We start from the raw sequence: 16330 nt of genomic DNA, 5'->3' as shown, positions 1-16330 counted from the left end.
GCGTATGCTCTTCTACCTGGGTATTTTGCCGCATCTGTATATCCCGTGTTGGGGTTCTTTGAGTATTTCTTGCTCAGCGCTCTAACTCTTGCTTGTCTTCTGTCTTTGTGGTATGTTGCATGCATGTTGCGAGGTGCTGCAGCGACTGAGATAGAGTCACGAAGAAGTGGCGGCAATCGGGCTTTCGCGTCTGAGTCTGCTATGAAGTTTTCGCTGTATGCGAGCTTGCGAAGTACTGCTCTACCTGTTAGAGTCAGCTTAGGGCATTCCAGCTGGCTGGCTCTGTGCGCTTCGCTCATCTCTTCCCAGTTGTTATGGAGGCCAAGTTTGAGGAGTGTCGTGGTTGAGGTCGTACTGGGGAGTCCTAGTGCGCTCTTGATTGCTTTTCTAATGATGATGTTGAGTTTTTCAATCTCAGCTTTCTTGAGGAGTAGATACGGGGTGCCATATGTGATCCAGCTTATAAGGAGTGCTTGGATTAATTGCACGGTTTCTTGCTCTTTAAGTCCTCTTCTTTGGGCGGTTATACGCCGAATGAGATGGGTTACTTGTGTTAGGGTCTTCTGAAGCTTTGGGAGTGTAGCTGCCCCAGAACCGTCTTTATGTATTGTGAGGCCAAGGACGCGGAGGGAGCCAACTTGAGGGATAGCGATTCCATTGAGTGTGACGTTGGGATCTGGAGCGACGTAGGCTGGTGGTCATCCCCGGGTCCTTGCCTTGAGTATAAGTAGCTCTGATTTTTCGGGGGCGCACTGGAGACCGCATTTTGAGAGGTACTGTTCTATCTGATTGATTGCCTCTTGGAGGGTAGTTTGCTGTTGGCCGGTTGCGGACGCTTTTGTCCATAACGTTATATCGTCGGCGTATATTGCATGGCTTAAATCTACGATGCCATCGAGCTGTTGTGGGAGCTTAATCATTGCGAGATTGAACAGCAAAGGTGAAATGACTGATCCTTCTGGAGTTCCTTTGTTGGGCATTTCGAACTTGTCGCTTCGGATGTTGCCTATACCCACCATAGCCATGCGATCTTTGAGAAAGTCGTGTTTCCGCAGTTTGTATCTTGGAGATTTTGGAGGATTGCTTCATGCTTCACATTATCGAAGGCTCCTTTTACATCTATTGTTAAAATAGAGAACTTTTTGTGGCGTTCTAGGTGGTCCAAGAGGTCTTCCTTGAGCTGTAGTAGTATATCTTGTGCTGAGAGGAGCTGTCGGAAGCCAAACATTGTGTCGGGCATGAGTCCTGAGTCTTTGAGGTATGTGGTGAGGCGATCATGAACCATGTGTTCGAGCAGCTTTCCAGCGCAGGAAGTAAGGGAGATGGGCCGTAGGTTGCTGATTTGTAGTGGCTTGTTGTGTTTTGGGATCATAATTACTTTTGCGTGCTTCCATTCTGCTGGGAGCACGCCTTTTTCCCAGCAGTTATTCATGTAGTCGAGGAGTGCATTGCGGGCCTTGTCCAGGAGGTTTCGTAGGATCTTGTTGGTCACCTTGTCATTTCCTGGCGATGTGTTACGGGTCAATTTCGCAAGGGCGGCATGGAGTTCAGGAAGCGTGAAAGGGCTGTCGAGGGTGAGATTTGGTTCACCTTTGTACGGTCGGGGATCGGTAACCTTGGGGGCATTGTCTCCAACAAGGTTACGCTTGATTTCTTCCAGAATTTGTTTGTCTCTTCCTGGATGGGAGGTAATCATTTTCTTGAGGTCATGTCTTTGCTGGGTCTTGGTTCTGGTGGAAGCTAGAAGGGCTCGCAGTATATGCCAGGTCTTCCTTGTGCTGAGCGTGCCTTGAAGTTGGTCGCACAGTTTATGCCAATTCTGCCTGCTGAGTTGACCTCCGTATTCTTCTGCTTGCTTTGTTATGTGAGCGATCCGTCTCTGCAGTTTGCGGTTAAGCTTCATCTTTTTTGACCGCCTCAGTAGTCCTCTTCTGGCATCCCAAAGATGTAGGAGGTGAGAGTCTACGGCCGGCGTGTCCATCGTGAGTTGGATGATTTTAGTGTGCTTCTCCGCCGTCTTGACCACTTCGGTGAGCCACTCTTCAATGTTTTCGATGTTTTCTTCTATGTCATGTTCTCGGAAGGCCTTCCAATCCGTCAGCTTTGCCGTTCCTGTTCTACTCGGTTTCTTATGGTGCAGGATTTCAAGCTGAAGGATGTGGTGGTCGCTGCGGAGATTTTCTTCCAGTCGGGTCCATTCCGCCTTGGATATTCCTACTGTAAAGGTGAGGTCGAGATTTGTATCGCTGGACACACTGTTGCCCATTCGAGTCGGTAGTTTGGGATCATTCCAGAGGGTGAGGTGATTTTGTTGCGCCGAATCGTGCACTCGCGCTCCTTCCTTGGTCGTGTGATGGTAACCCCATGCTGTGTGGGGGGCATTAAAATCCCCCATTATTACGAGTTTATGTCCTTGAGATAGTTTTCTGGCTTGCGTGATGAAGTTTTCAAAGTCGGATAACGGATCCCTAGGTGGGCTATATAAGCACAGTACGTATAGTCTTTGGTGTGCCTTCTTCTCAGGTAGCACTTCCACTAGGGTGTGTTCCACGGTTGTTGCCTGAATTGTGTGATCCTGCGCGGTGAGATTTTTCTTCGTCAGGATGGCTGTTCTCTGAGATCCGGTGTCTATTTCATATCCCTGTATGCGCAGATTGGTGTAATGAGTTTCTTGGATAGCGAGTCTCAACGGTAACGCCGATGGCTTAACTCGAGGCCCCTAAAATAGGAATCAGCCTCAAAGTTGTTTTTTACTGATTTTTTTCTTCCTGAGGCAGGATTTTTAACATATTGCTTTTGTTTAGTGTTTCAAAGACTTGACGTGCTCTCTAGTGCAATTTTCCAATTTTTGGACGCGTTCTGAGTGCTGCTAGACTACTGTAAGGAACTAGGCAGTAGTATAAAAAGGGGAGGTGCAGCGGTGGCGTAGAGGTAGAACACCCGCCTCGCGTGGAAGAGGTCCGTGGTTCGAATCCCGGTGCCGGCAATTCTCAACCGGATTAAAAAAAAACATCCGCGTGTTGATAAAATTGCATAAACAGGCGTGGAGTGTGGCCTTATCCCGGTGACCAGAACCGGTAACGCACTCCCTCACCAGAGCAGGATTGGCCACCCTGGTGCAGTACTTGGCCACAACCTCCTATATGAACAACACAATCAAACCTCAGCCCTCAGTCCCCAGCAGCTGCGAAGCAACTGCCCACGGAGGCGGTCAGACCTGCGACGCTGCAGAGAGTGCTAAGAATCACTGGCTCCGGACAGGCCGCCATTGGAATATGAACCTGGCAACGTTTAACGCTAGAACGTTATCTAGTGAGGCGAGTCTAGCAGTGCTATTGGAGGAATTAGAGGGCAGTAAATGGGATATAATAGGGCTCAGTGAAGTTAGGAGGCCAAAAGAAGCATATACAGTGCTAAAAAGCGGGCCCTTTTCCCTTTTTTGTTCCCTTTTCTCTGCTACCGGGGCTTAGCAGAGAAAAGGGAACTAGGCGTCGGATTCCTGATTAATAAGAATATAGCTGGTAACATACAGGAATTCTATAGCATTAACGAGAGGGTGGCAGGTCTTGTTGTGAAACTTAATAAGAGGTACAAAATGAAGATTGTACAGGTCTACGCCCCTACATCCAGTCATGATGACCAGGAAGTCGAAAGCTTCTATGAAGACGTGGAATCGGCGATGGGTAGAGTGAAAACTAAATACACTATACTAATGGGTGACTTTAATACCAAGGTAGGCAAAAAGCAGGCTGGAGACAAGGCAGTGGGGGAATATGGCATAGGCACTAGGAATATCAGGGGGGGGAGTTATTAGTAGAGTTTGCGGAACACAATAGTATGAGGATAATGAATACCTTCTTCCGCAAGCGGGATAGCCGAAAGTGGACGTGGAGGGGCCCGAACGGCGAGACTAGAAATGAAATAGACTTCATACTCTGCGCTAACCCTGGCATCATACAAAATGTGGACGTGCTCGGCAAGGTGCGCTGCAGTGACCACAGGATGGTAAGAACTCGAATTAGCCTAGACCTGAGAAGGGAACGGAAGAAACTGGTACATAAGAAGCCGATTAATGAGCTAGCGGTAAGAGGGAAAAAAGAGGAATTCCAGATCAAGCTTCAGAACAGGTATTCGGCTTTAACTCAGGAAGAGGACCTTAGTGTTGAAGCAATGAACGACAATCTTGTGGACATCATTAAGGAGTGTGCAATGGAAGTCGGTGGTAACTCCGTTAGTCAGGATACCAGTAAACTATCGCAGGAGACGAAAGATCTGATCAAGAAACGCCAATGTATGAAAGCCTCTAACCCTACAGCTAGAATAGAACTGGCAGAACTTTCGAAGTTAATCAACAAGCGTAAGACAGCTGACATAAATAAGTATAATATGGATAGAATCGAAAATGCTCCCAGGAACGGAGGAAGCATAAAAACAGTGAAGAAGAAACTAGGAATTGGCAAGAATCATATGTATGCGTTAAGAGACAAAGCCGGCAATATCATTACTAATATGGATGAGATAGTACAAGTGGCTGAGGAGTTCTATAGAGATTTATACAGTACCAGTGCCATCCACAACGATAATGGAAGAGAAAATAGTCTAGAGGAATTCGAAATCCCACAGGTAATGCCGGAAGAAGTAAAGAAAGCCTTGGGAGATATGCAAAGGGGGAAGGCAGCTGGGGAGGATTAGGTAACAGCAGATTTATTGAAAGATGGTGTACAGATTGTTCTAGAGAAACTGGCCACCCTGTATACGCAATGCCTCATAACGTCGAGCGTACCGGAATCTTGGAAAAACGCAAACATAATCCTAATCCATAAGAAAGGGGACGCCAAAGACTTGAAAAATTATAGACCGATCAGCTTACTGTCCGTTGCCTACAAACTATTTACTAAGGTAATCGCAAATAGAATCAGGAACACGTTAGACTTCTGTCAAGCAAAGGACCAGGCAGGATTCCGTAAAGGCTACTCAACAATAGATCATATTCACACTATTAATCAGGTGATAGAGAAATGTGCGGAATATAACCAACCCTTATATATAGCTTTCATTGATTACGAGAAAGCATTTGATTCTGTCGAAACCTCAGCAGTCATGGAGGCATTACGGAATCAGGGTGTAGACGAGCCATATGTAATGATACTGAAAAATATCTATAGCGGCTCCACAGCCACCGTAGTCCTCCATAAAGAAAGCAACAAAATCCCTATAAAGAAAGGCGTCAGGCAGGGAGATACGATCTCTCCAATGCTATTCACAGCGTGTTTACAGGAGGTATTCAGAGACCTGGATTGGGAAGAAATGGGGATAAAAGTTAATGGAGAATACCTTAGTAACTAGCGATTCGCTGATGATATTGCCTTGCTTAGTAACTCAGGGGACCAACTGCAATACATGCTCACTGACCTGGAGAGGCAAAGCAGAAGAGTGGGTCTAAAAATTAATCTGCAGAAAACTAAAGTAATGTTTAACAGTCTCGGAAAAGAACAGGAGTTTACAATAGGCAGCGAGGCACTGGAAGTCGTGAGGGAATACATCTACTTAGGGCAGGTAGTGACTGCGGATCCGGATCATGAGACAGAAATAATCAGAAGAATAAGAATGGGCTGGGGTGCGTTTGGCAGGCATTCTCAGATCATGAACAGCAGGTTGCCATTATCCCTCAAGAGAAAAGTGTATAATAGCTGCGTCTTACCAGTCCTCACCTACGGGACAGAAACCTGGAGGCTTACGAAAAGGGTTCTACTCAAATTGAGGACGACACAACGAGCTAAGGAATGAAGATTGATAGGTGTAATGTTAAGGGATAAGAAAAGAGCAGATTGGGTGAGGGAACAAACGCGAGTTAATGACATCTTAGTTGAAATCAAGAAAAAGAAATGGGCATGGGCAGGACATGTAATGAGGAGGGAAGATAACCGATGGTCATTAAGGGTTACGGACTGGATTCCAAGGGAAGGGAATCGTAGCAGGGGACGGCAGAAAGTTAGGTGGGCGGATGACATTAAGAAATTTGCAGGGACGGCATGGCCACAATTAGTACATGACCGGGGTGGTTGGAGAAATATGGGAGAGGCCTTTGCCCTGCAGTGGGCGTAACCAGGCTGATGATGATGATGATGATGATAAAAAGGGAAAGAGCCTGGCATGGCTTAGCGAGGGTTGTGTCATGCTTGCTGACTGAGCGGTTGAGTTTCGGCGTAGTTCTAACGCTTGCTGGGAACGAGAAAAAAATGGCAACTCTCCCGAAGTCGCTTTGCAGTGTCCTGTGTGAATCTGAACGTGAAAACGAGGCCTTCTCCTTGCGCTGCGCTCAAGAAATGCCGAAGGACGACCGACTTCGGTTATGAGCATCATCGAGCGACATCCCTCCGGACAGTGGATGCAGTCCCCTGACCATCGGGATCTCCTTCTCCCGGCGGGGCGGTCTGTTACGTTTCGCCTCCGACGTGCGGTATAGCCGGCGCGGATGCAACGGACGCCGGGGCTTCGTTCACAGCGGCGGACATTTTGGCCAGTTCTGCGCTGTCCCAACACCTCCTGCTAAGCGCGTCCAGGCATGTTTCAATGCCACGTGTCTTCGTGTGTGTGTGTGTGTGTGTGTGTGTGTGTGTGTGTGTGTGTGTGTGTGTGTGTGTGTTTGTGTGTGCGTGTGTGCGTGTGTGTGTGTGTGTGTGTGTTTGTGTGTGTTTGTGTGTGTGTTGGTGCACATGCTTGTCAACGCTTGGTGCCCACGCCGGGGAGAGGAGCTCCCCAACTGTGAAGCGAGGAGGTATGACCGGAGCCGGCCCGGCGGATACGTCACTTCTTGTCACAACGTGTCCGTGCGCCGCCGTCACGTGCACCCCTTCCGAGCCGTTCCTTCATGCCCTCGACTACGAGAGTATAAAAGCAGCTGCGCCCGGATGCCAAGAGAGAAGCTTCGATTTCTTCAGTCGAGTAACGTGGTCTCCCGTTTCTCCACTTCGGTCGACCTGACCGGCCGCTCTTTTGCGATACTAGAATAAACAAATTGTTCTGTTAGCAGTCGACTCATCCTTTGCCAGGACCTTCGGATGCTTCCAGCTGTGCCCCAGGCCGCCAGGCCAACGCTACCCTTGGGGCTTGCGACCCATTTGCAACACCGTGTTTCTTTCAAATAAACGTTGTTGGAAGTCAGCGCTTGCGGTGTCGTCTTCTCGTCTCGTGTCTCGTCTACGTTTTGCGCTCTTAAAGCTAGGAAGAAATTATACTAGTTTTATTAACTAATTCATTCTGATTGGGCCACGGTTCTGAGTTGCTGCACATGCTTAAGCGAATATACACGTATTGCATCAGTCTGCCGTTGCAGCTTGGCATCACGCGACTTGAGCAACACACGCATAGAAAGCGGCAGCGCACCGAAAAAGCGTCTGCGACTTCTCATGCGCAGTGCACGCATTCGTCACAACGCTTTGCTTTGTTGGCGCGCTACGGTGCATCGCGTGCACGAAATTCTCCTAAATTCCCAGCGAAGCGCAGCTGAGACGAGCGGATATACCGCGACGCCATGCATTCAAAACATGGGCATTGCGTTTTGTACTACCCGAAACCTATAGGCGCGGCATAGAGGGCTCTGTTGACCGGCGTTTCCGCAGCGCTGCCTAGTCACTCCATCAGGCCAATAAAGCATCACTTCAAAAGGAGAACGAAGTGCTACTAGACGAACGCGACGTGCGATTTATTGCTGATCGTCCCCCGACAACGAAGCAGCAGTCGTCTAAATTTGCAAGCATTTCTATGCTTACCTAACAAGCAAACCGTCCGTCCATCTCTCCGTAAGACGACCACTTTCGAAATAGCACCCGCCGCAGCGAGCGAATTCACTTCGTGCTGCCTCTCACTTCTACGCCAACGAAGCGGCGAAAACACAGCGCTCACGGAGCTCTCAGCACACGCCTCGCTCTGCCACTTTCGCAGATCGCTTTCAAGGTACGGGCACCCACGTCTCTCTTCAACGCTAAGTAGGCGGCGAGAACACAGCGCGTGAAGCTATCAGCAATCGGAACTCTTTGTCGGCAACGCAGATCGCTCTCAACGTGCGGCCGGCGCGGCGGTGCCATACGAAGCCACCGCCCGAGTTCGTTTGGTCACCATTCATAATGTTTGGAGAAGGATGGATGAGGCGCTAAAGAATGATGACGGCTAATAATGATCGGAAGGTCATCAGCGCATTTGGCGCAGCCACCTGCAGTACTTTGCTTGCGTCATCAATGCCTCTTGCGGCGCCGTCCGCACCAGTTCGTGTCACCACAGCGCTGTCGCATGCATACTGGCCTGATAAAGTTTCATAACATTAATAATGACACCGCGCTGCGTGGATATGAGGAAGTGACACAATGCTTACGCATACTTAGGCCACTCCAACAGGAGTTTCAGCGCGAATGGTTCCCTCTGCTCTACTGCGCGTGGCGTTCCTGTAGAGCATGCGGGAGAGAAAGACAGATACTATGCAATATTCGCAAAGGGGTCACGGTTACCGTACACACCAATGTGTCCTTGCCTCGACGGAATGCACATGTTCAGTCACATGATTTATTAGAACAACGAAGGCTCGTTCACCACGCCAAAGTTGACGCCAACATTTGGTACGAGAGAGTAGATGCGAGCGAAAACGCCAACTGCGCGGATGGTTTTTGCTGTTTCTGTTGACGTGCGATATTCTGAAAAAGTCCTCGCGCCGTTTGTAAAGATGACAATCTCCACGAAGAAATATAGTTCAAGAAAACAGGTTATTCCCAAAACTAATAACAGTAAGTAATAATAGTAAAATAATAACAAACTATAGAAAGCAAATATTGAGCACATGCTGTCATATTTAAGCTCCAGAGTGACTAACACCTCGAGTGAAACAGTGGCCGTCTCAGCTCCTGAACGTTTAAACAATCCTGGGAATCATATTGTTACGTAAGAAGACGCAAATGAAAAGCTATATACAGGTATATTTACAACGTAATACGCCGCACTTGGCCAAGAGGCAACAGCCCGCGCTAGCCTCCAATCGTTGTCGTCGTCTTCGTACTGCTCGCCTCTTCGTCATCGGTAATACTATTCCGTAGCACTACCCCCGGCGGCAAAAGCGCCGTCCCGGAGCGACTAAAGGCCGGACTTGGAAACAGTGTAGTAGGCCTTGAGCCTACTGACGTGCACAACATCACTAGGTGCCACAGTAGATGACGAGGTTGAGCTCACAGGGGCAATTTCGTACGTCACAGGCGTCACCTGGCGCAGCACGCGGTAGGGCCCTGTGTAGCGCGAAAGGAGCTCCTCTGAAAGTCCGACGTGACGGGAGGGCGACCAGAGGAGCACGAGCGCACCAGGCGAAAACTGTACGTCACGGTGGCGGGCGTTGTACTGACGCTGCTGAGTGGTTTGCGAGTCCGTCAGTCGAGCACGGGCAAGCTGGCGTGCATGGTCGGCGAGAGCGATGGCGTCGCGCGCATACTCGCTTGTTGAGATCGAAGCAGGAGGAAGTGCCGTGTCAAGGGGCAAGGTCGGTTCGCGACCGTAGAGCAGATAAAAGGGAGAAAATCCGGCGGTGTCGTGCCGGGAAGAATTATAAGCGAATGTGACGTAAGGAAGGGCAATGTCCCAGTCGCGGTGGTCCTTGGAAACGTACTTTGACAGCATATCGGTAAGAGTACGGTTTAACCGCTCTGTCAGGCCATTGGTTTGAGGATGGTATGAGGTAGTCAGCTTGTGTTGAGTGGAGCAGGAACGTACAATGTCGGCGATAACTTTCGAGAGGAAGTTACGACCACGGTCAGTGAGCAGCTGTCGCGGGGCGCCATGAAGTAAGATAATGTCACGCAAGAGAAAGTCCGCGACGTCAGTGGCGCAACTGGTAGGGAGAGCCCGCGTGATAGCGTATCGGGTGGCGTAATCAGTTGCGACGGCTACCCATTTGTTCCCAGAGGATGACGTGGGAAAGGGACCGAGGAGGTCTAATCCAACACGAAAGAACGGTTCCACAGGGACAGTGATCGGCTGGAGATGACCGGCAGGGAGCACCTGAGGTGTTTTCCGACGCTGGCAGGTATCGCAGGCAGCAACATACTGTCGGACGGAGCGAGCGAGGCCAGGCCAATAGAAGCGGCGGCGGACGCGGTCGTACGTGCGGGTTACGCCAAGATGTCCTGCAGTAGGTGCGTCATGCAGCTCAAAGATCACAGTCTGTCGTAGATGTTTTGGCACGACAAGAAGAAGATCAGATCCGTCAGGAAGGAAGTTCCTTCGGTACAGAATGCCGCCCTGGAGGACATATCGGCGAACGGATGCGTCGGTAGGTGTAGAGCGCAGACGCTCGATGAGTACTCGCAGCGATAGGTCTCGGTACTGCTCATCGGCGATGTTAGCGAAGGCAGACACAGAGGAAATGCCGTCGGCGGTACTACTGTCGGCGTCGTCAGGCTCGTCTACCGGGTAGCGAGACAGGCAGTCAGCGTCCTTGTGTAGTCGGCCAGATTTGTAGGTGACAGAGAACGAATATTCTTGGAGGCGTAAGGCCCAGCGACCAAGTCTTCCTGAAGGGTCTTTCAATGAGCATAACCAACAAAGCGCGTGATGGTCGGTGATAACGGAAAAGGGTCGGCCATATAAGTATGGGCGGAACTTCGCAACCGCCCAAACTAGGGCCAGACACTCACGCTCAGTGATGGAGTAGTTGCGCTCCGCGGGTGAGAGGAGCCTGCTGGCGTAAGCGATAACACGGTCGTTGCCGCGCTGGCGTTGTGCCAGTACTGCGCCAATTCCGTGACCGCTGGCATCAGTACGAACTTCGGTAGGCGCAGAAGGATCGAAATGGGCCAGAACGGGAGGCGTTGTGAGAACGTCGATTAGATGCGAGAATGCAGAGGCCTCGTTATCGCCCCACTGGAAAGGAGCGTCTTTTTTCAAAAGCTCGGTTAGTGGTCGTGCGATGGCCGCGAAATTTTTCACGAAACGGCGGAAGTAGGAACAAAGGCCGATGAAGCTGCGCACATCCTTGACACACTTCGGAACAGGAAAGTGCGTAACAGCATGGATCTTGCCTGGGTCCGGTTGCACTCCGTTCGCGTCAACGAGATGCCCAAGGACGGTAATCTGGCGACGGCCGAATTGGCACTTCGATGCGTTCAGTTGCAGACCGGCGCGACGAAAAACGTCCAGGACTGCCGAGAGGCGCTCGAGGTGCGTAGCGAACGTTGGGGAGAATACTATGACGTCGTCCAAGTAGCACAGGCATGTGGACCATTTGAAACCGTGAAGAAGGGAGTCCATCATGCGTTCAAAAGTGGCAGGAGCGTTACAGAGACCAAACGGCATCACTTTGAATTGATAAAGACCGTCCGGAGTTACAAAAGCAGTCTTCTCGCGGTCGAGATCGTCCACAGCAATCTGCCAGTAGCCGGAGCGGAGGTCAATAGAAGAGAAGTAGCGAGCAGCATGGAGGCAGTCAAGGGCGTCATCGATCCGAGGTAGGGGATACACGTCCTTTTTGGTAACCCTGTTAAGGTGCCGATAATCCACGCAAAAGCGCCATGAGCCATCCTTCTTTTTTACCAGTACAACCGGTGACGCCCATGGACTACATGACGGTTCTATGATGTTATTGGCAAGCATTTTGCGAACTTCAGCGTGAATAACTTGACGCTCAACCGGTGACACTCGATACGGGCGGCGATGAATAGGAGGGGCATCGCCGGTATTAATGCGATGTTTAACAGTTGTAGTTTGGGCCAAAGGACGATCGTGAAAGTCAAAAATATCGTTGTAGGAAAGCAGAACGCGGTAGAGCTCACGAGCGTGCTCGGACGGCATGTCGGGCGCAATCATTTTCTGTAAGTCGGCGATAGTGCAAGTTGTCGACTGAGATGGTAGAGGAGGATTGGCTGAATGGCTGTCTACCTCAATAGATGCTATTGAGTGATCTTCGAATGAGCAAAGCTGGGCCAGAGACATCCCGCGTGGCAGCACTTGTGTCGTCAAGCCAAAATTGACCACGGGCAGGCAGACGCAATTAGCCGTAATAGATAAAACGGTATGAGGCACCGTGATCCCGTGTGTAAGGAGGACGTCTTGTATAGGAGCCGCGATATAGTGACCGTCGGGCACTGGTGGGGATGACACTAGGGCAACGTAAGTCAGTGCCGTAGGTGGCAAGCGAACAAAGTCGACGGAACTGAGGCGACTGGGGTGTGGTTCAGCGGGATCCAGAACAGGCAGGTCAAGGCGGAGAGTACTGGCGGAACAATCAATAAGAGCAGAATGTGCGGAGAGGAAGTCTAAGCCGAGGATGATGTCATGGGGACAGTGGGCGATGACCGTGAATAGCACGACTGTTGAGCGATCGGCGAAGGAGACGCGGGCGGCACACATACCAATTACGGGGGCTGTTCCGCCATCGGCGACACGGACAACAAGCGTCGTGGCGGGCGTGATTATTTTTTTCAGGCGGGTACGAAAGTCCGCGCTCATTACCGACAAATGCGCCCCAGTGTCTATAAGAGCAGATACAGGAACACCGTCGACTTGCACGTCAAGAAGGTTCAGATGAGTGGGCAACGTCAGTGGAGGATTTGGCGGCGTAGGGAGCAATGCAGCGTCACCTCGAGGCGCTGCATCATTCAGTTTTCCGGCTGGGAGCGGCGTCCGAAGGGAGTCGGCGAAAAGGAGCGACGGGGCTGGGGAGAGCGGGATTGCCGTCCTTGGGGCGAAGGTGAACGAGAATAGGGGCGGTTCGGCGCAGGAGAGTCAGTGGCGGCATTATCGGAGCGTGCGGCATAAGGACGAGAAGGGCCACCCGAGGGTCGAGAATAGGCAGTATAAGCAGACCGGGTCGGGGAAGTCCAGCGACTTCGACAGTGCCGAGAAATGTGCCCGATGCGACGGCAGTGAAAACAAATGGGCTTGTCGTCAGCAGTGCGCCATTCAGCTGGGTTGCGGAAACGTGGTGGGTAAGACGATGCGGGACGGGGCGGAATCGAAGAAGCCGGGCGGGTATCAGGGTGATGGGCCGAGCAGATGGTGTGAAAGCCCATGTTTTCGAACTCCTGGCGGACAACTGCCTGGATCAGGGAAACCGTGACTGCCGGTGCGTTGGTGGGGCTGGAGTCGAAGGCAGCCGGATAGGCGGCCTCAATCTCACGCCGAACGATCGTGGTAATATCGCCGGTGTTGTTGGTACGAGGAGCGTCGGCACAGGAAGAAGTCGCTGGGGTGTTGGGCAAACGGACAAACTGCTGATCGATACGTCTGCTTTTAGCGAGTTCCAGGCGGCGGCACTCTTTGATAACAGCATCCACCGTCGCGACGTTGTTGAACACGAGCAAGTTGAAGGCGTCATCGGCAATGCCTTTGAGGATGTGGGATACCTTGTCTGACTCGGGCATGTGTGCATCAACTTTGCGGCACAGAGCCAGGACGTCCTGAATGTACGTGACATAGGGCTCTGTGGACGTCTGCACACGGCCGGAAAGCGCCTTCTGCGCGGCAAGTTTGTGACCGTAGGGGTTGCCGAACAAGTCTCGCAGCTTTTGCTTGAACGAATCCCAACTGGTGAGCTCCTCTTCGTGCGTCCGAAACCAAACTCGAGGTGTGCCACCGAGGTAAAAGACTACGTTGGCGAGCATGATAGTAGGGTCCCACCGGTTATTGCGGCTGACGTGTTCGTACAGGCTGATCCAGTCGTCGACGTCGTCCCCATCTTTGCCCGAGAATACGCCAGGATCACGAGGAGCAGGGAGAGAGATGTAGGTCGTCGAAGTGGCAGGAGGGGTCGGAGGCGGCTGAGTCGAATTGTCATCGCCGGGAGCCATGAAGCTAGGCTCGACGTACCGTCCACTGCGAAGCTCCGTGACGAGGTACAGGGAACGTCCACCTCCACCAGATATGTTACGTAAGAAGACGCAAATGAAAAGCTATATACAGGTATATTTACAACGTAATACGCCGCACTTGGCCAAGAGGCAACAGCCCGCGCTAGCCTCCAATCGTTGTCGTCGTCTTCGTACTGCTCGCCTCTTCGTCATCGGTAATACTATTCCGTAGCAATATGAAAGTTCATTTCTCTCGTTTGTCGTTTATCGATGGTCGTTGCTGGTATTCTTGCACAAAAGAAAAAACAATTGCAGAGAAAGCGCTTTCCTGCAGTATGTCAACGACAGTAGGTTGAAGCTGATGAAGAGAAATATGAAGAAACTACGCAATGATCGATGGAAGAAACACGAAATGGAAATACCTCGAGCGAATCAAAACTTGCGATAAAAAGACCATAGAATGGGAGAAATTGCGGGAGCAATAGCTGCAAAAATACGGGCTTTAAATTGACATATTATACCACAGTGACTTTGAAGAAAAGTTAATTTCCGCTACGAAGTGACGACGATTTAATTTCCGGACAACCGCGAAGTGAAACAGTTACATGCGCGACGAAAAAGCTTCGAGACGCGAAACCGTCGCACGTGGAGGCTGCATCGATTCAGCGTCTGTTCCGAGGATCCAAAAGCACTGTCAAACGCTGCCGGACTACTTGGCGCGGTGACGTATGCGCAGCAGCCACGTGACCGCAGCTTTCCCTTGAAAGCCACAGAATGTTGTCCGCATGTATGAAAAAAAATTATGGGGTTTTACGTGCCAAAACCACTTTGTGATTATGAGGCACGCCGCAGTGGAGGACTCCTGAAATTTCGATCACCTGGGGTTCTTTAACGTATTCGCATGTATAGTATGCCTATGTTCACAAGTTTAAACGGCCGATAATACTATCTTTACTTCGTAGAGCTGTCCACTATAATTTGCTATCGCAATCAATGCTTCGCCTTTCGGGCGAAACTGCGGTTTAAAAAAAGATGTTATAGGCTCATTCTATACACTCATGACGTGCGCCGCCTCCTACCCATTGGCTGCGCCGTCACCTGCCCAACGAGGCACGCGCTAAGCCACACGTTCAGTCAGCCGAACGGCTGTGACGTGTACAATGACGCACGCACTAGGCGCACATTTAGTAAATCGGTGCAATGGAGCCGCCGTGGCGGCGCGTGAGCATGCTCGTCTCACACTCCGGAAGCCTGGGCTCGATTCCCACCTAGTATTCCTTTCAAGCCATTAGCTTACTTTGTTTACAGGAACCTCCCTCAGAAATTTCAGGTCAAGCCCAGTATTCATTGACGTATTTTTGGTCGTTGCCTTCGGCCATTTTTTGTACCATAATTCGGTCGCGCCGCCGACTACAACGCCGGATTTTCGTGCAATGGGGCATACAATGCTTTCGCCCTTTATAGATAACTATACTACTACTACTACAACAACAGTAGCAGTGCCTACGTTACACTCCAAGCAGTAGGTCTGAACTTGTGGTACCCCAAAAGGGATAACTAAAGCACGTTGGGCAGCGCTATGTTTCGTAGCATGTTGTCTTATCTACAAACAAAATTATTCCGCTTCGTCAGTACACGAAGCACCCGCCGCAGAAGAAGACACCCAAACATCCTGAAAGTGTGCTTGGTTTTGAGCACCTCACTGAATTCTTGAAATTTCAGTGTGCCCCACAAAATTAATGAGGCCGCGATTTGTTCGCTGCTGCGGTGCGGTATCAGGAATATCCAGCTCAAATTGTTGGGCCGAGCCGCTGCATCAGCTTTGCGAAACAAACCTCTCGTAAGTACTCCTGGAGGAACACAAATCTGTAAATCGCTGACTTGAGTTGAACGTGCAGCAATAATGGGGAATACGTACTGTTCACTGCCTTTCAGCGTATACAGACGACAACTGACCAGTCTCGACTCTCGTTATAATGTAAGACCTCTCATAACCGGCGCACACAACTTATTTTTAGTAAGCAGTTCGCAAAGCAAACGGCGCCGGCAGAGAGAGATAGAAGAAGATATAAGGAAGGCAGGGATGTTAACCAGTCAAGAGTACGGTTGACTGCCCTATGCTTGGGGAAGGGAGTAGAGGAAGAGAAAGAAGGGAGAAAGAGAGATGGGGTTATAGAGACTGAACGGACAGTACTACAGAGTCAAAGGCACTCGTACAAACCAGACGTTCTCAGATAGTACAAGAGTGCCTTCACTGCCTTCTGAGCCGATAATCGTTGGGGACGGTGTTCTAGTATTGCCTGTTCACTCAGAGGACGATCATCCAGTTTGCTGAATGCGCTGGACATAGATTGTCCTTGTGCTTCACATTCAGGACACCGAAGCAATAAGTGGACAATGTTCTCCTCGCCTCCGCAGACATCGCTTGTAGGACTGTAAGCCTTTCGTATCCTAACATATCGGAGACCCCACCAGAAATCTCTACAGGGTACAGGTGCGAACACTCACAG

General features: G+C 50.6%; 1 protein-coding gene and 1 long non-coding RNA gene across 3 annotated transcripts in view; one reads left to right on the top strand and one right to left on the bottom strand.

Moving 5' to 3' along the window:
• The window catches only part of LOC135896262 (protein turtle-like), a 594776-nt gene that overhangs the window by 249553 nt on the left and 328893 nt on the right, over window positions 1-16330 (bottom strand). The gene's annotated exons all lie outside the window — the stretch shown is intronic.
• The window catches only part of LOC139059432 (uncharacterized), a 350104-nt gene that overhangs the window by 276861 nt on the left and 56913 nt on the right, over window positions 1-16330 (top strand). The window lies entirely within an intron of this gene.

This window comes from Dermacentor albipictus, chromosome 4 (assembly GCF_038994185.2).
Source record: "Dermacentor albipictus isolate Rhodes 1998 colony chromosome 4, USDA_Dalb.pri_finalv2, whole genome shotgun sequence".
Lineage (NCBI taxonomy): Eukaryota > Metazoa > Arthropoda > Arachnida > Ixodida > Ixodidae > Dermacentor > Dermacentor albipictus.
Note: the sequence above shows the minus strand (reverse complement) of the source record. Positions and strands in the feature narration are given on the sequence as shown.